Source organism: Bubalus bubalis, chromosome 4 (assembly GCF_019923935.1).
Source record: "Bubalus bubalis isolate 160015118507 breed Murrah chromosome 4, NDDB_SH_1, whole genome shotgun sequence".
NCBI lineage: Eukaryota > Metazoa > Chordata > Mammalia > Artiodactyla > Bovidae > Bubalus > Bubalus bubalis.
In genome coordinates this window covers 140,671,870-140,693,485 of record NC_059160.1, presented here as the reverse complement: position 1 = coordinate 140,693,485, position 21,616 = coordinate 140,671,870, and positions in this window count along the sequence as shown.

The following is a 21,616-nucleotide window of genomic DNA, read 5'->3' as shown; positions in this document are numbered from 1 at the left end:
GGGGTGTTAAAAGCAATATTATCAGAAAATCTACCAAAGTTTAGAATACAGGAAAATTATAAGGTAACTAATCAGACATACAGGAAGATTAAAATATTTTGGTAAATTGGATAAACATGAAACTGCAAAGAGAAAAAGTAACTGTGAAGAAGATATTGTAAAAGAGACAACTTCTCCCCACCCTGTTTTTATGTTGTATTAACAGAATTATGCTAAATCAATACAAAATCTAGAATTTTAATGATTATTAACATATATTTTCATCTGGGTTTCAGGACTTCATAATAAAATCAGGAAAAAAAATATAAAAGCTCTGGCAACTTTAATCCTGCTATAATAAAATACCAGATATATCTTGAAGTGAAGTGAAGTTGCTTAGTCGTATCCGACTCTTCGTGACCCCATGAACAGAAGCCTGCACCAGGCTCCTCCATCCATGGGATTTTCTTGGCAAGAGTACTGGAGTGGGTTGCCATTTCCTTTTCCAGGGAATCTTCCCAACCCAGGGACCAAACCCAGGTCTCCCACACTGTAGACAGACGCTTTACCATCTGAGCCACCAGGGAAATCCAGAGATATATCTTAGAAAATCTATACTAAGCATTTATTTTTAAATGTTTTACTAGAATAATCTCTAAAATCTAGGCTGTAATCTATGATAAGACAGAGTTATAAAGAAATATTTAGAAATGTCTAAACTCATTATTCACCTTTTCTCAGAGCATCTAAAAAATATCTATAAAGCCTGAATTAATCAATTATGTTTCCTATCAAAAATGCAATTATAACTTAAAAGTGCAAAGACAAACCATCATCAGATTTTTTTTAAAGCTAAATGTATTTCAAACTGAGGGAGGCAAATAGTAGAGTTTCTGACACACATGCAAATTTAAGGAGTTTCTTCTAGATATAGTATCTCTAAGAACAATATTTAACCAAAGGTATCAAAAGACCAGGGTGGCTGGCATGATGGAGGAAAAGCCTGGGCTGGTAGTCAGAAGATTTGGTTTTCAAACCTGCATTTACTACCTAATGACTTTTGGTTAATCTCACTGGATCCTGCTTTTCTTGTCAGTGAAATGGTGATATAAATTAAATAATAATGCTAAACAATAATACTGGTAACAACTGGCAGAAATTTTGACCTTTCTAACATATTGAGAACTTATCGTGGACTAAGTGGCTCTAAGTTATGTTTTTTGCATGCATTATTTTCATTAATCCTTATTAAGCTTGAAAAGGAAATATTATTTCCATTTTTATATGAGAGAGAAATTTCAGGTGAGGAAACAGAGCTCAGTAAATTATGAGATTTTTCTAATATAACTTAGACTATAAGTACTGTGGAGCTTTGTTGTCTTCATCTACCTCATACTGATAAGGTGAAAATGCACTGAAAATAAATAAAGAAATGTTTTAAGAGACCCTAAAATTAATTTATTTTATTTTACTGTATTGCAAATACCTTATGGGAAACTTTTAACCTAATCCATTTCTATATTATCACAGTATTTTTTGGTATAGGTACTAACTAAATAGTTGTTATTCAATGGAATGGATGGAAGGAAATAAGAAAGAGAGGCATATAACATGAAGTTGATTTTTACAGAAAGCAAGAAATACCTTTGAGGCTGAACCATATGAAATTTCCATCTTTGTGGGATAATGTGATTGACTACATAAAGTTCATATGGTTCAAGCCATTGTGAATAACACATTTTATTCAAATTTTTAAAAATCTTAAGTTAAATGATTTTAGTTAAGAGCAAATGTATTTTTTCTTGTTTTGTTATAGTCATGATTAGATACTGTGGCAATTATTTTTTTTTTTCTGTGTAACACCTCAAAACACACTGACTTAAAATAACAATTTCTCATTTCTCACTATTCTGCCTTAAGACACAGAATTTCTATATTTCTTAAAATATTCTAAGTGAAAATTGAACAGTTCCTTCATTAATCATTCTTTTCCCAGATCTTGTAATATGCACATTAAAAAAAAAAAAAAAAGTAAAAACACTTGACACTAAGGGTGTCTACCTAAAATTCTATTCAGGTAGAAATTCTATTCTATTTCTAAATATAAATTCTATTCTATTTCAGTCTACCTGAAATTCCCTTTAATCAAATACACAAGTTAAAAACATCTATTTTATATTTTTAGTTACCCCTGGTGACATTTTTTCTTTTCTCTTTTAACCATTTGTCTGCCTCTATACAGCACAGATCTCCTTTTCTTTGGTCTTTTGGTCTCTTTAGCAGCTTTCTCACTGCCCTTTCAGCTTCTACTAACAATCTCACTGTCATGTTCCCATCTTTGTTCCTGACCAGTCCCAAAGGCAATGCCAAACGTTTTGCCATTGCTGCTAAGTCGCTTCAGTCGTGTCCAACTCTGTGCGACCCCATAGACGGCAGCCCACCAGGCTCCCCCGTCCCTGGGATTCTCCAGGCAAGAACACTCGAGTGCATTGCTATCTCCTTCTCCAATGCATGAAAGTGAAAAGTGAAAGTGAGGTCTCTCAGTCGTATCCGACTCCAGCGACCCCATGGACTGCAGCCCACCAGGCTCCTCCATCCATGGGACTTTCCAGGCAAAAGTACTGGAGTGGGGTGCCATCACCTTCTCCAAGCCAAACGTTTTAGGTTTTGTAAATGATAGTACTTCAATCTAGATTTGGAGTGTTCTTTCCATGACTAAATGCAATAGTTATTTTATATTGATGTAACAAGCTATTTACTTAGTTAGATGATAGCTAATAATTAGTAATAAAAATCTACTTAGAACAACTATTTATGTTTCATAATTCTGTGGATGCCTTGATGGTTTTCCTTCATCTTCTCCTGGACTTCTTCATGTGGTTGAATTCAGTTGTAGGGCTGTCTAGGCTGGAAGGTTCGAGAAGACCTCACTCACATTTCTGATTTTGTTCTTACAGTTTACTGCGGTGCCTTGATTTTTATCCAAGTGGTCCTTCATTCTCCAAAAATTTAGACAGAGCTTCTTTATAATATGAGGGACTCATGATTGCAAGAGGGAAAAATGAAACTCGCAACGTCTCTTTAATTCTAATCTCTAAGCCCTACAGTCCAACTTCCCCAGCATTTTCTACTTTCTACAGCAAGTTGTCGGAGAAGGCAGTGGCAACCCACTCCAGTACTCTTGCCTGGAAAATCCCATGGATGGAGGAGCCTGGTAGGCTGCAGTCCATGGGGTCGCTGAGAGTCAGACAAGACTGAGCGACTTCACTTTCACTTTTCACTTTAACTTTTCACTTTCACTTTTCACTTTCATGCACTGGAGAAGGAAATGGCAACCCACTCCAGTGTTCTTGCCTGGAGAATCCCAGGGACGGGGAAGTCTGGTGGGCTGCCCTCTATGGGGTCGCACAGAGTCGGACACGACTGACGTGACTTAGTAGCAGTAGCAGCACAGCAAGTTGTATGGCCAGCACAGATTCAGGGTTAGGGAAGCAGACTCTACTCCGAAATGCAAAAAGAAGTAGAGACACAATGCACACCTCGCAGAAGCACTTGCAGGAGGGGAGGAATATTTGTAGCCATGTTTGTAATCAACCTGTGAGGCCAACTCAGATATGAATCCAGTAGATTCTTTAATTTGTTCATTGTACCACTACAGTGAATTCAGAGGTTAGACGTTTATTGAAATCAATGATGATTTTGTAATATAGTTTATATAAACACCATTTACTTCACTTTCATACAAAGTTCACAAGAGCAAAACAAAATAATTTAAAATGTGAATATCTCATTTTAACTTTTATTGTCATTTAAATTTCCCCTAGCATTTCATATTATGGTAAATGTACTCTACTAACATGGATTTGTAGAATATAATTTCCTTGAGATGAGAAACTCTTTACTGCTACATATGTATGAGGATAATATATATGAAACTGACAATGGAGACAAACTAACCTTTTTCCATCTGAAAAATGTGACTTTTTAGTAAAAATATGTAATTACCTGCATTGGAGCACTCAAAACAGTCTTATTTTTCTCATATGCATTGTACTGCAAAGTACTAAATGATTTATAACAGTAGATCTCAGAGAGGGAGTTAGTGCCCCCCCCAAGGGCAATTTTGAATATTTTTAGAGAACTTCATGTTTTCTGATAGAAATATGCCTGAGAATTTACATGCAGCAATACATATTATCTTAATATAAATTACTTTCCTTATGCTCATTTATGAGTTTCAGTTAGTTATGCATTGTATTGACACTTTATTGTCAGGTTTGTGGAGTGTAAATAAATACAATAAAATTCAGCAACATTGAGTATACAATTTAATGCCTTTTACAAATGTACAGTAATATAAACACTGACAAAGGCATGAATAAACAGCTGTCACCTCTAAAAGTTTCCTCATGCACTTTTGTTACCAATCTTTTCTCCACCCTTGGTTTCTGGCAACCACTGCTCTGCTGTCTGCCGCTTCAGTTTTACAGAAATGTTTGGCATTTTCTGAACCATGATTTGTTTTGGATGGGCAAAGTACAAACTGTATATAGGCAAGTGGTGAGAGAAAAGATCATATCAGGAAGAATATTCAGTGACTTGCTTAAAATTTTTACTTACCTTAAAGTCAATTTCTATCAGTTTCTTGCTATAACTCGCATTTCCAAATTTTCCAGAGTAGAGGGAGAATTAATTGGAGAAATGTGAGGCTGGAGGTAGAGAGAACAGTCAGAAAGCTACCACTGTAGTTCATGGGAGGAATGCTGAGACCTGACCTAAGTCAGTAATAGGAGGGTTGGCATGGTGAGTACACAACTGAGAGTGATTCAATATCTACATTTTTCTACAAACTGGACAATGATTGGATGTCAGAGATGGAAATGTGGATAAATGAAGGATTATATCCAAGATTTTGGCTTCAAAAACTTTATGGATATAAAAGTTATAACCCCAAAATTAAAAAGAGAAGTAGAATTGAGGTATAGAGAGAGGGTGGTGGAATTAAGCTTTGATCATATTTAGTTTGAAGTAAGTGAAATATTCAAGTGAAAATGTCTAATTCTTTCCAAAGTGAAAGTCACTCAGTCATGTCCAACTCTTTGCAACCCCATGGATACTGGAGTGGGTAGCTGTTCTCTCCTCCAGGAGATCTTCCTGACCCAGGAATCGAACCAAGATCTCCTGCATTGCAGGCAGATTCTTTAGCAGCTGAGCTACCAGAGAAGCCCAATTCTTTCCAAGACCAAGACAAAGGTCTAGATTGAAGCCACAGATTTGGAAGTCATAAGTATATGACTTCCAAAGTATAATAGCAAATGAAGCAACAGACAAACAACTAATCTCAAAAATATACAAGCAACTCCTACAGCTCAACTCCAAAAAAATAAATGACCCAATCAAAAAATGGGCCAAAGAACTAAATAGACATTTCTCCAAAGAAGACATACAGAAGGCTAACAAACACATGAAAAGATGCTCAACATCACTCATTATCAGAGAAATGCAAATCAAAACCACTATGAGGTACCATTTCACACCAGTCAGAATGGCTGAGATCCAAAAGTCTACAAATAATAAATGCTGGAGAGGGTGTGGAGAAAAGGGAACCCTCTTACACTGTTGGTGGGAATGCAAACTAGTACAGCCACTATGGAGAACAGTGTGGAGATTCCTTAAAAAACTGGAAATAGAACTGCCTTATGATCCAGCAATCCCACTGCTGGGCATACACACTGAGGAAACCAGAAGGGAAAGAGACACGTGTACCCCAGTGTTCATCGCAGCACTGTTTATAATAGCCAGGACATGGAAGCACCCTAGATGTCCATCAGCAGATGAATGGATAAGAAAGCAGTGGTACATATACACAATGGAGTATTACTCAGCCATTAAAAAGAATACATTTGAATCAGTTCTAATGAGGTGGATGAAACTGGAGCCTATTATACAGAGTGAAGTAAGCCAGAAAGAAAAAAACCAATACAGTATACTAACGCATATATATGGAATTTAGAAAGATGGTAACAATAACCCTGTGTACGAGACAGCAAAAGAGACACCAATGTATAGAACAGTCTTATGGACTCTGTGGGAGAGGGAGAGGGTGGGGAGATTTGGGAGAATGGCATTGAAACATGTAAAATATCATGTATGAAACGAGTTTCCAGTCCAGGTTCAATGCACGATACTGGATGCTTGGGGCTAGTGCACTGGGACGACCCAGAGGGATGGTATGGGGAGGGAGGAGGGAGGAGGGTTCAGGATGGGGAGCACGGGTATACCTGTGGCAGATTCATTTTGATATTTGGCAAATCTTATACAATTATGTAAGGTTTAAAAATAAAATAAAATTAAAAAAAAAAAAGTAAATCACATTGAAAGCAATGTGATTTGCAGTTCTGTTCTGATAGCTCAGTTGGTAAAGAATCTGCCTCCAATGCAGGAGACCTGGGTTCAATTCCTGGGTTGGAAAGATTTGTGGAGAAGGGATAGGCTACCCACTGCAGTATTCTTGGGCTTTTCCTTGTGGCTCAGTTGGTAAAGAATCTGCCTGCAATGCAGGAGACCTGGTTTCAATCCCTGGGTTGGGAAGATTCCTTGGAGAAAGGAAAGGCTATCCACTCCAGTATTCTGGCCTGAAGAATTCCATGGACTGTATAGTCCATGGGGTTGCAAGTGTCAGACAAGGCTGAGTGACTTTTCCTTTCACTTTTCTGCTAACAAAATTTGAACAAAATATATTTCCTCTTCTGTATTTTTTCTTGAAGTTAGAATTATCCTCCTTTTGTAATATCTATGCCATCTGTATCTTCTTATCCTCTTCAAATTTCACTTATCTTGTCAAGGTTTTATTTCCAACATACACAACTATAATAGCTTCCTCACACCTGCCTGAAGTCAAAGTGCTAGTTGCTCAATAGTGTCCAATTCTTTGCAACCCTTTGAACTGTAGTCTGCCAGACTCCTTTGTCCATGGAATTTTCAGGCAAGAATACTTGAGTAGGTAGCCATTCCCTTCTCCAGGGGTCTTCCCTACTCAGGAATCTAACCCTAGTCTCCTGCACTGCAGGCAGATTCTTAACTGTCTGAACCACCTGAAGTGCCCCACCTAAGAAAACTTACATGCTACCATCTCAATTCTTCACCTTTTCTTTTCTGTTTGCCTAAAAGGCTCTTTTTATCATTATTTGTAAAATTTGTATCAACCTTACAAAATCAAATTCTAAAGACTGCCTTGCCTTCATTTAATCTCTTTATCTTTCTATTCCCACTCACAACCACATTCTTTCTTTGAGCCTCTATAACATTTTTCAAAAATATTGTTTATTTTGCTCCATTCCCTCACTTACAGTTATTCATATTTCATTAATCCTCTTTATTATATGGTAAAGTCTTCAAGTATATGTTTGGACTTTAACCACTGTATTTGCCAGTGGAGCGCACAAATGTTTTGTATTTAGGAGGCACTCAGAAATATCCACGCATTAACACTGACTAAAGTGTTTTGTCCATTTTCTATAAAGACCAAATGTAACTGGTCCTAATAAGGCTCCCTAATTGAGGACATTACTTATCTGTCAGAATCATTATTTATATATAAAACACTTTGAAATGAGAACTGCTCAATTAGTTATCAAGGGGGAAGTAGAGATTCTACATTCTGAATTTTGGTTTAAAAATATCAACAGGAAATTTAATACCTCTGGCCCATAAAAGTTTGAATTCTCAGTTCTTTGTGGATTTTTATAAGATCAAATTACATAGTAGAAACCAAGGTACCTGGTTTTACATTTTGGTGATTATAAAACTAATTCCCATGTCTTAATTCAGTTAGTTATCCTAATAACTTGAACTATGGATACTTTTTGTATAGTTACTTGAATAACTTGAACTATGCAAATAGTTTTTTCATGACGAAAAACTCATAGAGTTTTTATTCAAAATTATAATTAATGACAATAAAAATAATGGAAAATAATGTGTCTCAAGTGCTATTGAGACAGTCTAGAATGATTCTTAAATTTTTAATTATGTTATGCTAGAATTTGTTTTGGTCATGAAAGATGACTATTCTTGGCAGTTCATAATATGTGTTAAATAATTAAACATGTGAAAACGAAGATTATCTGAGAAATAAAACAGCCATCTGTCCTAAACCATTTTGGTACTCTTTTGCTTAGAGATTTGAAGATAGGCCAAAAGATCTCTTTTCATATTCTAGGATGCCCATTAATTGTTGAATATCTAAATTGGTTATGCAAACCATAATAACTTTTAAAATACTTATGATAAGACAGAGTTCGTGGAGTTAAGAGAGTTAGGAAAAAGGCAAAGCTGGACCAAGTTAGTAAGATCACAAAGACAGAATGTAAGAATGTATAGGGGAAACCGATAGAAATGCCTAGATGCCAGATGTCCCAGACAGATACTAACAACATTCTAATATTAAAACATTTATATTTTCTTTTTTTCATTAAAAACATTCATTTTTTTAAATTTTTAGTTATATACAAAGGCAAAATGGCAATCCACTCCAGCATTCTTGCCTAGAGAATCCTGTGAACAGAGGAGCCTGGGGACTGCTGTCCATAGGGTCGCACAGAGTCGGACACGACTGAAGTGACTTAGCATGTATGAATGCATTGGAGAAGGAAATGGCAACGCACTCCCGTATTCTTGCCTGGAGAATCCCAGGGACAGAGGAGCCTGATGGGCTGCCATCTATGGGGTGGCACAGAGTTGGACATGACTGAAGCAACTCAGCAGCAGCAGCAGCAGCAAAGGCAACTACTATACTTACTTTTGTTTAATATGAAAAATTACATCACTTCTTTACATTTCTAGATCACTTATCTGGATATTATCTGTATCAAATGGCTTCTTCCTCCATTTGAGAAAAGGTCTCAGATTATTGCTGAATGCAGAGTGAAAGAACAGCTGTGAATTTTATAGTAAAAGACAATTATGTGTACCAAAAAAAGCATTATCCACTTAATAGGTTTATATAACATAATTTCTTGATGCTCATCCTAAATTTAGAAAAAAAAAATACTTTAACACATAAAGATCACAGGCTTTTCATCTTCTTTCCTTTCATAAGAAAACATTGGGTAGAAACACTGCTTTACTTCTGCAGGTATGATAATTAGCCCTAAAATTTCTGTATCTGAAAGAGTTTCAGCTGTTTATGAATTTTTAAATAGTTGAAAGCTGTAAAACCAATAACTTCAAATTCCATGGTATCAAATAATATTTATAGGGGTTTGAATTAATTAATACACAATATTAATTATGATGTATGACTTTTTATATTGACTCTGCCGCCTTCTTGTAATGTGTATTGTTTAATTTGTGTATCTTTCACTGTTTAATAAGGCATTATATCATTTTACTAAGTCTGTGCTTCAGAAACATGTTACCAGTGACTTAATCAGCATAGCCAGGTCTTGTCTATAGGCTACAACTTAAACCAAATGTTCTACTCAGGCTCTCAATTATTACTAGATCATATCCTCTGGATAAGCTAATTCTAGTATCTGCCAAATGAGAATCATAAGAACTCAACTTCATTTTTGTATAAGGTTGCTTATACATAATACTTATGTATAAGCATTATTATTTAGTTAATATAAACAATGTGTTTTTTATGACATATAAGTAAATAAGCTATCATTAAAAATGTGTGATATAAAAGGGAAGTGGGGCATACGAACAGAAGTTATCAAAGAAATTTTCTGCAGCTATCCTTTACTATGATTCACCAGTGTTTGTAAAAAGCTTTAAATTTAGTTTGAAAATGGCAGGAGTTAGGTTGTAAACAAAGAGTGTGTTTTATTATACCCATGACCATTTCTGCCAATAATAACATCACTTCCGAAGTTGCTTCATAAACTCAGAGTCAAGCTGAAAATAGGCATGCATTTTTTAACACATTTATTCATGATATATATACTTAGTTTAAAACGTAAGAATGTAAAAGAAGCCAATGGATATGCATTCAGTTTCTGATTCTATATTTTTTGTTTTCTCTTTGGGAAAAATTTCAGATTGAGAGCAAAGTGGCAAAAATAATGAAGAAAATCCTTATATATCTTTTATTCAATATTCTCTTACAACATTTTGCATACCTACAGCATACTCATCCAAATTAAGAAATTGACATCATTAGCTACTGACTTTTTGTACATCATTAGCTACTGGCTTTATGTAGATTTCTACAATTTTTCCACTAGCTTCTCCTCTAATGCCTTTTTTTCCTGTTCCAATGTCCATATAGCATGCCACATTGCACTTAGTATCCCAGTCTTTTTGTTTCTCCTACAGTTTCTCAGTCTTTTCCTGTTTTTGCACTACCTTGCAAGTTTAAAGCGTACTGAATAGGTGTTTTTTAGAATGTTTTTCAATATACATCTACTTTCTGATTACACTGGGGTTATGGATTTGGGAGAAAATTTACCACAGAGATGATGAGCCCCTTTCATCACAATGTATTGGAAGAACATTATATCTCTATAATTTATTACTGGGTATGTTAACCTTGATCACTTAGTTAAGATGGTGTTTGCCAAGTTTCTCTATTCTAAATTCACTATATTTCCCTTTCTATGCTCTGTTCTTTCAAAATGAGTAATTCAGTCTAGAATATATTCAAGGGAAAAAAATTATATTAAACCTCATGAGGAGAGAGTTTCTCTCTATACTAGTCAGAGTTCTTCTTTAAGACAGATTTTTCTTCCCCATTGATTAGTTGGTTGAATTATTTATTTGTCAGTGTAAATCCCACAAATATTTATTTCATACTTTAAACTATAAATCAACAACCTGTTTATTTTGTTACTCATATTGTTCTAGTTTTGGCCATTGAGAGTGCTTTCAAATTGGTTTCTCTGACCCATCTTTTTTTTTTTTTTTTTTTTTTTTAACCTTTAATAGTACCTACCACTATTTACTCTCCAGTAATACAAAATACAATGGCACCCCACTCCAGTGCTCTTGCCTGGAAAATCCCATGGGTGGAAGAGCCTGGTAGGCTGCAGTCCATGGGGTCGCGAAGAGTCGGACACGACTGAGCGACTTCACTTTCACTTTTCACTTTCCTGCATTGGAGAAGGAAATGGCAACCCACTCCAGTGTTCTTGCCTGGAGAATCCCAGGGATGGGGGAGCCTGGTGGCTGCCGTCTATGGGGTCACACAGAGTCGGACACGACTGAAGTGACTTAGCAGCAATACAAAATACTATGGCTCATCTTTTATTTTTCCTACCACAATCCTGGTCTCAGCCATTGCTCCTAGGTCAGATTTTCTTTTTAAATATTGTCACTTAGTCATTTTATATCTACACTGTGACCTTTGTTAAATAAACATATTCTAACTGAATTGTGGAGAAAGCAATGGCACCCCACTCCAGTACTCTTGCCTGGAAAATCCCATGGACGGAGGAGCCTGGTGGGCTGCAGTACTTGGGGTCGCTAAGAGTCAGACATGGCTGAGTGACTTCACTTTCACTTTTCACTTTCATGCATTGGAGAAGGAAATGGCAACCCACTCCAGTGTTCTTGCCTGGAGAATCCCAGGGACGGGGGAGCCTGGTGGGCTGCCGTCTATGGGGTCGCACAGTTGGACACGACTGAAGCGACTTAGCAGCAGTAGCAGCAACTGAATTGAGAGACTTTGCATGATAATAAGCCTTAAGAATAAGTCTGCTAAAATATATGTAATCTCTCTTCAAAGAAGCATATATACACACACGAAACAATATTGTTCCAAAAAACTGTCAGAGAGATTAATGAAACTTTAAAGGTTGTTGATAGATAATCTGTAAGGATCTGTACAAAATCATGTCCTTTAAAACTCACTGATTTTAAAGTTCATTGATTATGAAGTAATTTTCTCCTAGAACTGATAAGAAATTTGTTCAAGTTAGTACAAGATAAATACTGACTCACCAATAAGAAGCTTTACCCAACTGAATTTGTAACTGCATAGTTAAAATAGTTTCTATGAAACTAGGTTTACTGATAAAATGGGCTAATAACATACTCTTCAAAGAAATGTAACAAATTTTAGCTGAGTCAAAGTGTGTAAAATGCTTCAGAGAGACAAAGCCACACAAGGACAGTCGGGAAATTGGGCATTGCCATTGTTGTGGTTGTAATAGCACACCACATTTTAGTTTTGCAGTCTTAAAAGCAATTTACTTAATATTTGATTTGCTCTCTCATCCACAGGCTAGGACTTGTTTTTATAAGTTTAAACCAGATACTAGAAATCTATCTTTCAAAACTTTGATCTTTCAATTGTTAGAGGACTAAGAACTCATCTTGAGGTCTAGAACAACATCACCTCTGGCCCTGGAATCTATTCCATAAATGGTCATTGCTATGTAGTTCCCCCTGTATAGGTTCCTGCTAAGTCACTTCAGTCGCGTCTGACTCTGTGTGACCCTATGAACTGTAGCCTGCCAGGCTCCTCTGTCCATGGGATGCTGATACTGGAGTGGGTTCCCATGACCTCCTCCAGGGTATTTTTTCTAGTCAGGGATTAAACCTGTGTCTCTTAAGACTCCTGCGTTGGCAGGCATATTCTTTACCACTAGTGCCACCTGGTTCCCTAGTGTACATTTAAGCCTATGAATTAACATTTAAATTAGTAGATTAAGGAAGGCAGATTGCCCTCCCTAATGTTGGTAAGGTTCATCCAAGCAGTTGAAACTCTGAGTAGAACAAAAAAAGATAACTCATTTATGAGTAAGGGGGATATCGTTCAGCTTGACTGCTTGGATCTGGTACATCATGTTTGTTTGTTTCTTTCTTTCTTTCTTTCTTTTGGAAGTGTCACCTCTTTATGGGCTTTGAACCTGCCAACATCCAGACTGCTATTGCTACTGCTGCTAAGTCACCTCAGTTGTGTCTGGCTCTGTGCGACCCCATAGACGACAGCCCACCATGCTCGACGGTCCCTGGAATTCTCCAGGCAAGAACACTGGAGTGGGTTGCCATTCCCTTCTCCAACATCCAGACTAGAAGTACACACTTGGGTTCCCTGGATCTCCAACTTGCCAGCTCCCCCTGTATGTCTTGAGACTTACCAGCTTCCATAATCACATGAGTGGATTCTTTACAATAAACCTGTTTCTGTACATGTAACATCCTATTGGTTCTTGTTCTGGAGATTGTAATCAATACACTGTCTAAATCATTATTACCTAAATATCTCTTGGATGATTAAAGGTGGTATTGGTGGTCTTACTTATTCTAAATCTACATCAGTCCTAAATACATAGAACTATGCATTGTATTATTGTAGGTAGCAACCAGTTTAGACAGCTAGGTTATGAATGTTTTAAATATCCAGGCAAATTACAATAGATCCATTCTAAACACACACACACACACACACACAAATATTTGCATAATAATGATGGAGAAATGATGAATTGTTGTTGTTGCAGTTGCTAGTGTCTGACCCTTTGCAACTCCATGGACTGTAGCATGCCACGCTCCTCTATCCTTCACTATCTCCCAGAGCTTGCTCAAATTCATGTCCATTGAGTCAGTGATGCTATCTAACCATCTTATATTCTTCTTCCCCCTTCTCCTTCTGCCTTCAATCTTTCCCATCATAAGAATCTTATCCAATGAGTCAGCTCTTCACATCAGATGGCCAAAGTTTTGGAGCTCCAGCTTTAGCATCAGTCCTTCAAATGAATATTCAACATTGATTTCCTTTAGGATTGGCTGGTTTGATCTTACAGTCCAAGGGACTCTCAAGAGTCTTCTCCAGTACCACCTTTCAAAAGCATCAGTTTCTCAGTGCTCAATCTTCTTTATGGTCTAACAACTGTACATGAGTACTGGAAAAACCATAGCTTTGACTATACAGACCTTTGTTGTCAGTGATGTCTCTGCTTTTTAATATGCTGTCTAGGTTTGTCATAACTTTCACTCCAAAAAGTAAGTGTTTTTGATTTCATGGCTGTAGTCACTGTCCACAGTGATTTTGGAGCCCAAGAAAATAAAGTCTAACAATGTTTCCATTTTTCCCCATTATTTGCCATGAAGTGATGAGACCTGATGCAATAATCCTCATTTTTTTTAATGCTGTTTCAAGTTAGCTTTTTCACTCTTCTCTTTCACCCTCATCAAGAGACTCTAGTTCCTCTTCACTTTCTGCCATTAGAGTGGTATCATTTGCATATTTGAGGCTGTAATATTTCTTTCAGCATTCTTGACTCCAGCTTGTGATTCATTCAGCCTGGCATTTTGCATGATATAACCTGCATAGAAGTAAAATAAGCAGGGTGACAATGTACAGCATTGTCATACTCCTTTCCCAATTTGGAATCACTTAGTTGTTCCGTTTCTAGTTCTGTTGTTTCTTGACCCACATATAGGTTTCTCAGGAGATGGATAAAGTGGTCAGAACTACCATCTCTTTCAAAGAATTTTCTACAGTTTGTTGCAATCCACACAGTCAAAGGTTGGAGAAAGCACTGGCAACCCACTCCAGTACTCTTGCCTGGAAAATCCTATGGATGGAGGAGTCTGGTAGGCTGCAGTCCATGGGGTCGCTAAGAGTCAGACACGACTGAACGACTTCACTTTCACTTTTTACTTTCATGCATTGGAGAAGGAAATGGCAACCATTCCAGTGTTCTTGCCTGGAGAATCCCAGGTATAGGGGAGCCTGGTGGGCTGCCATCTATGGGTTCGCACAGAGTCTGACACGACTACAGTGTCTTAGCAGCAGCAGCAGCACACGAAGACTTTATCATAGTCAATGAATCAGCAGTAGTTGTTTTTCTGAAACTTCCTGGTATTATCCATGATCCAACAAATGTTGGAAATTTGATTTCTGCTTCCTTTGCCTCTTTGAAACCCAGGTTGTACATCTGGAAGTTCTTAATTCATGTACTGCTGAAGCCTAGCTCAAAGAATTTTGAGCATAATCTTGCCAGCATGTGGAATGAGGGCAATTGTATTGTAGTGTGAACATTCTTTTTCATTGCCCTTCTTTTGGATTAGAACGAAAACTGATATTTTCCAGTCCTGTGGCCACTGTTGAGTTTTCCGTATTTGCTGACATTTTGAATACAGCACTTTAACAGCATCACCTTTTAAGATTTTAAATAGCTCTACTGGAATTCTGCCACCACTAGTTTTGTTTGTAAAAATACTTCCTAAGGCCCACTTCTCATTCCAGGATGTCCGGTGAGTGACCACAACATTGTGATTATCTGGGCTATTAAGACCTTTCTTGTATAGTTATTCTGTGTATTCTTGCCACCTCTTCTTAATCTCTTCTGCTTCTGTTAAATCCTTACCATTTCTGTTCTTTATCATGCCCATTCTTTCATGAAATGTTCCCTTGACATTTCTACTTTTCTTGAAGAGATCTCTAGTCTTAACCATTCTATTGTTTTCCTCTATTCGTTGCATTGTTAATTTAAGAAGGCCTTCTTGTCTCTCGTCACTATTCTCTGCAACTCTGCATTAAGTTGACTATATGTTTCCTTTTCTCCCTTGCCTTTTATTTCTCTTCTTTCCTCAGCTATTTGTAAAGCCTCCTCAGACAACCCTTTGCCTTCTTACATTTCTTTTTCTTTGGGATGGTTTTGGCCATTCTCTTCTGTACAGTGTTAAAACCTTGTCCATAATTTTTCAAGCACTCTCTCTATCAGATTTAATCACTTGCATCTATTTGTCAGTCCACTGTATACTCATAGGGATTTGATTTAGGTCATACCTGAATAATCTATTGGCTTTCCTTAATTTCTTTGGTTTAAGCCTGAATTTTGCAATGAGAAGCTGATGATCTGAGTCACAATCAGTTCTAGGTATTATTTTCACTGACTGTATAGAGCTTCTTCATCTTTGGCTGCAAAGAACATAATCAATCTGATTTTGATAATTGACTGTCTAGTGTTGTCCATGTGTAGATTTGTCCCTTGGGTTGTTGGAAAAGGGTGTTTGCTAGGACCTAAATGCTCTATATAAAAATGTCTAAGAAAATTCATATACATAGACTCACACAGAGATATAAAACTCTGACTCACTTCATTCATTATCATATCATTCTAATTAATATATTCAGAACAAAAAAACAAATAATAAAAATTATTTAAATGTTATAGGAGAGACAAAATGTAACAAGCTTAAAATAATTATTAAGTTTAGGGTATAAACACCATCAAATTGTATTTCCCATACATAAACACTTATTGTGGAAAGAGTTATGAATTGATTTAAGTTCAGTTTTGCTTTAAAAAATATTTTCATTCTTGATACAACTGCTAAATATTTTTTTAATCTTAGAACAATCTTCATCTGGCTCATATTATATTCATATAATCAAAAAGCGTTTTCTAATGAACACTAAAACATTTTGTTAGCTCTGAATCTATTGGGAGAATCGTGGACTTTTGCCAGTCCATACTTATTCTTAGCAAAAGATAAGAAACTTTGGCCAAATGTTTTATTTTAATCCTCCTTCACAGGAGTGAATATAATTTTGTCTACATAAGGTAAGGGTTTCCAAATATATTGTATTATTTTTCTCCAAACCATTTTCATCCAATTTTTTTGTTTTTTGTTTTTTTACAGTCTATAAATGAACTGGACATGTTTCTCCTCTTTCGAGAGACACTGATTATTTTATTAGATATGACTAACCAAATGCCAGCTCTGGTAATTGCTATAAAGAGAAGAGAATTTGTCCCCATGAATAGAATTCCTTGAGAGCAAGAGCCATGCTTTCTCCCTGCACCCCGCCTCCCATTGTTTGTTAGTCATGCTCAGTTTCTGAAATATATTTACAGCAACATCACCATAACTAACATCAACAGTGACATAAGCTTCCTGGTTGCTGCACTTTTGTACTTAAATTCTCATTTTATTTGGCCTCTTTTGAAAACATCCTTGTTCTTAAAACTTTATTCATTTCTATTTCCTCCTAATTTCCCCTCTTTTATTAAATAGCGCCATTTTCAAGCTCTGCTCCTTCTACAAGAGACTTAGAGTTCTCCCTACTCTAAGATCTTTTTGAGGTTCTCTATCCATTTCTGAGAGGAAACATTATTTGTGAATATATTAAATTTACAAATTTATTCATTAAATTATCGATATATTTTGCCCCTCCATTTTTATTATTTAATTTCTGAATTTTATCCAAGGATATGAAAGTGTGCTGTGCTGTGCTTAGCCATTCTGTCATATCCAACTCTTTGTGACCCCATGTACTGCAGCCCACCAGGCTCCTCTATCTATGGGGAATTCTCCAGGCAAGAATACTGGAGTGGATTGCCATGCCCTCCTCCAGGGTATCTTCCCAACCCAAGGATCAAACCCAGGTCTCCCGCATTGAAGGCACATTCTTTACCAGGGAAAGCTACCAGGGAAGCCCTATAAAAGTGTAAGCAATAATAAAACTATAATGAAAATACATAAATTAGTGGAATGACCATACTTATAATATGCTTACATGCTACATGATATTTTCAGCGTGTTATTCTGAATTTATGTCTATGATTGTTCATATACCACACATCTTTATTTAGGAATATCTGATCTGCTGGTTTGTGTTTATTCCTGAGTTGTCAAATATTTGTCAATCATGCTGCGATATCAATAACAATAAATAACAGTTTTCTCCCAGTATGAACTAAACAATATACCATTAATAGAATTACTGATGCAAACACCAGATGTTTGAGCTAACCTATACAGTAATATGCATAGGAAATTAACATATTTCATCAAGTTTTTAAAATCCTGAAAATCTCATAAGAAGCCTGTAAAAGATTAATTGTAAAAGATGTGGATCAAGTTTTGCTGATGCCTTGATAAGACTGCTGGCTAGCTTCTAAAGAAAAACCCACAGGGTAGCAGTTCCTATGTGGATTTACTGTAGTTCAACCTCAGGGTATGCAGTTTGAAGGCTAAAAAACCTGATTTGTCATCACTCCAGAGGGGACTCTTTCTTTGCTAAAGGGCAGATTTACTAACTTGTCTGCAGAGAGACTAAAATGCAAATATTAGACTACCAATATATTAATTTACATTGAAAATTATAACTTCCAAATAAGGGGTGGATTCTGAAGTTCTCTAGCTAGTGAATTCCCTCCCCATATATAACATAGATAGCAGACAAAAAGTTAATTGGCAGGTTGCTCATCAAGCCTACCTCAAAAATAGAAGGATTAGTTTTCATTTTAATATTTAACACCACCAGCTAAGGATAATCTCTTACATTTATTTCCACGATAGAGACTGGCCTCCTGATAAAAGTAAACCAACTTTTACATTTGAACCAACATGTATCTTCCATGGTTAATAATTAGAAGCTTCTTAGTGTCCCAATCTCCTTTCTCTGCAGTTTCATTTATTTGTTCACCAGTCTACTACCTCTTTTTCTTTTTAGGAAGGCCTGAGAGACATGAATATTCTCAGGGTAATTTTTTTTGCATTGTAGTTCTAAGGTAATGATTTGACTTGTTTTAAGATTCTTGGGATCTCATTGGTTTTCAAGCTATTTTTGAATAAATGTAAACTCATGATTCTATCCGGAGAAGGAAATGGCACCCCACTCCAGTACTCTTGCCTGGAAAATCCCACGGATGGAGGAGCCTGGAAGGCTGCAGTCCATGGGGTCACTGAGGGTCAGACATAACTGAGCGACTTCACTTTCACTTTTCACTTCATGCATTGGAGAAGAAAATGGCAACCCACTCCAGTGTTCTTGCCTGGAGAATCCCAGGGATGGGGGAGCCTGGTGGGCTGCCCTCTATGGGGTTGCACAGAGTCGAACATGACTGAAGCGACTTAGCAGCAGCAGCATGATTCTACCTCACTCCCAAGCTTTTAAGAATCCCAAATCACTATAACTTCAGAACAACTTTTCTTTCTGAGTTTCTTGTCATATATTTTCCAATTCAACTATCATGTCTCTATGGCTTTTTGACAAATTATTCAAATTTAAAATAATGAAAATCAAACTGCTTTTTTCTAAAGAATAGTGTTTCTTTTTTATTATTCCTTAAATATTAGTATACATCTCTTTCTCTTTCCTCATTTATTGGAAAGGCATATTAAGATTTTCATTAACTACCATGCTTGTGCCAATGTGTTGTTTCTACTATAGATTTTCTCTTTAATATCATCCACTCTATGATATATCTACAGAAATACTAAGAAGTTAAGGGACTTGCCCAAGGAAACACACAATGTACATTGTACAATAAAATTTTACATTCATTTTTTCTGACTCTAAAGATGTTAATCATACTTTTACGTTACAATTCTTCACAATAGCATCATTACCTAACCAACTACCCAAACTGCCTTCATTTAAAATTACTAATTGCCCTTTTCTCTCAGTCTCCTGATCTTTTAAGTCTCAAGTTCTTTTTATATTTCTTCTTAACCATTGACTTGCCTATTCCCTTCACCATTGCCTTATTACACTTTTCATCATTTTCTACTTAGACCCTAATGCTGTTACCCTATCTATGTCATTTTCTATAGTCTGAGGTTCAGATGGCTTCTGTTATGTCTCATATTGTCATATTCTTGTGTAAATCCTCAAAGACTTCATGTTGCCCTGTTGATTAGGTATTTAGGATGGCATATATTTCCCCTCATCCTCTCTTATCTGTGTTAATGTTACTATTCTTTTACCCAAGTATTCCACTTCCTACTCCTCCTTCTCTTTAACAAATCCAAACTTCAAAAATTTACTTCTCTCCCATCATAACCTTCTTCTCTTTTGCAAAAAAAAACACAATTATTAATAACCAAAAAGACATTGAATGAGTACCTACAATTTGCCATGCACTATGGAGAAGGAAATGGCAACCCACTCCAGTGTTCTTGCCTGGAGAATCCCAGCGACCGGGGAGCCTGGTGGGCTGCCGTCTATGGGGTCGCACAGAGTTGGACACGACTGAAGCGACTTAGCAGCAGCAGCATGCAAAGATGAATTATTAAATTTTATTTGCAAATAAGCCTATGAGTTTATATGATTGATGTTCTCAGTTTACATATTAAGAAATTATGACTCAAAGTGAATAACTTGCCTGATGTCTCATACCCAGTAATTTATACAATATACAGTTTAACCCAGGCTTGCCAGGTGGTGCTAATGGGTAAAGAACCCACCTGCCAATGCAGATAAACATAAGAGATGCAGGTTCGATCCCGGGTTGGGAAGATCCCCTGGAGGAGGGCACAGCAACCCACCCCAGTATTCTTGCCTGAAGAGTCCCATGGACAGAGGAGCCTAACAGGTTGTGGTCCATGGGGTAGCAAAGAGTTGGACATGACCAAATGACTTAGCATGCACACACACACACAGTTTCACCTAGGCATAAGAATTCATACTTTCAATCACTGCAGAAAATAAAATGTACTCATCATTAAGATAGATTATAAGAATTAAGCATTGGACTTTTAAAATTGTAATTAAAAATTCAGACAAATTGAAGCATGTTCAAAATAAAAAGAATAAATGTATGAATTATTTATAAAAATACTATGGATAATAAAAATATACAACTCAAATCAACATAAGATTTATAAAATGAACTTATAGTGTATGGTTCCACTGAAGAGAACTCTATATCATAAAGAAAAGAATGCTTAATATGATTAAGAATGGCAAATAAGTTACTAGGATCATAAAAGACATAGAACTGCTTACAACTTTAAAATTCAGCTAAATTTTCACTCATAGACTTTATTAAAAAAAAAACATGAAAATGCATTGTTAAGATAAATAGCCTTTAGAAATCAAGAGGACATATAAAATAAAAAATCATTTTCAAAATGTCTAAGTGAAACTTATACTAGTATTTATGACTAAATAAAGCCTTAAGTATTTTTTCCTAAAACATTATGGTATACATTTTCATACATTACAGAACATTTGCAAATTAGTGCTGCCCCACTATCCCCAGACCTAGGAGAAATTTAGGGCTGAGACCCATTCACCTAGTCACGCAGATTACTGCTGTGTATCTCTTTACAGTTTGAGTGTGCATTAGAGACCAAATCCTATTCATCATAATTTATTTTAAATATCCATTGTGAGCCTTGTTTTTTTCTTTTAACAGAGTTGATGGGGGAAAAAAAAAAAAAACAATGAAAGAGCTGAAAAATTAGATACTTCTCATACCTGGTAGTTGTGTTCATTTGCTGCTTCAGGAGGTATTTTCAGGTAACATGGAGGTCAGCTCAGCACCTAGGAGGCATATGACCAATGCTGGTTTTGAAATTCTGCTACCCCTGCCCTGACAAAACAATATGAAATTTGAACATAAAAGGCACATCAGAGTAACCTATATGATCAATTTATAGACAAAATCAGAGATACAGAGTTGACTAAAAGAGACAGAATAGCTCCCATTCATTTAGTTGGTAATAGGATATAAGAAAAAAAAAAAAAAAAGTTGATTAGAAACATTTTGTCAGTGCTTGTCCACCTCATTTTCAATGATTATATCTTTCTGTCTACAAAAGTAGGTAGTTATAACGACTGTCTTAGCCTTCAATTTTGTCATGATGCCTTGAAAAATTCTAACATAAGAAACATTTGCTATGCTATGCTATGCTAAGTCACTTCAGTCGTGTCCGACTCTGTGTG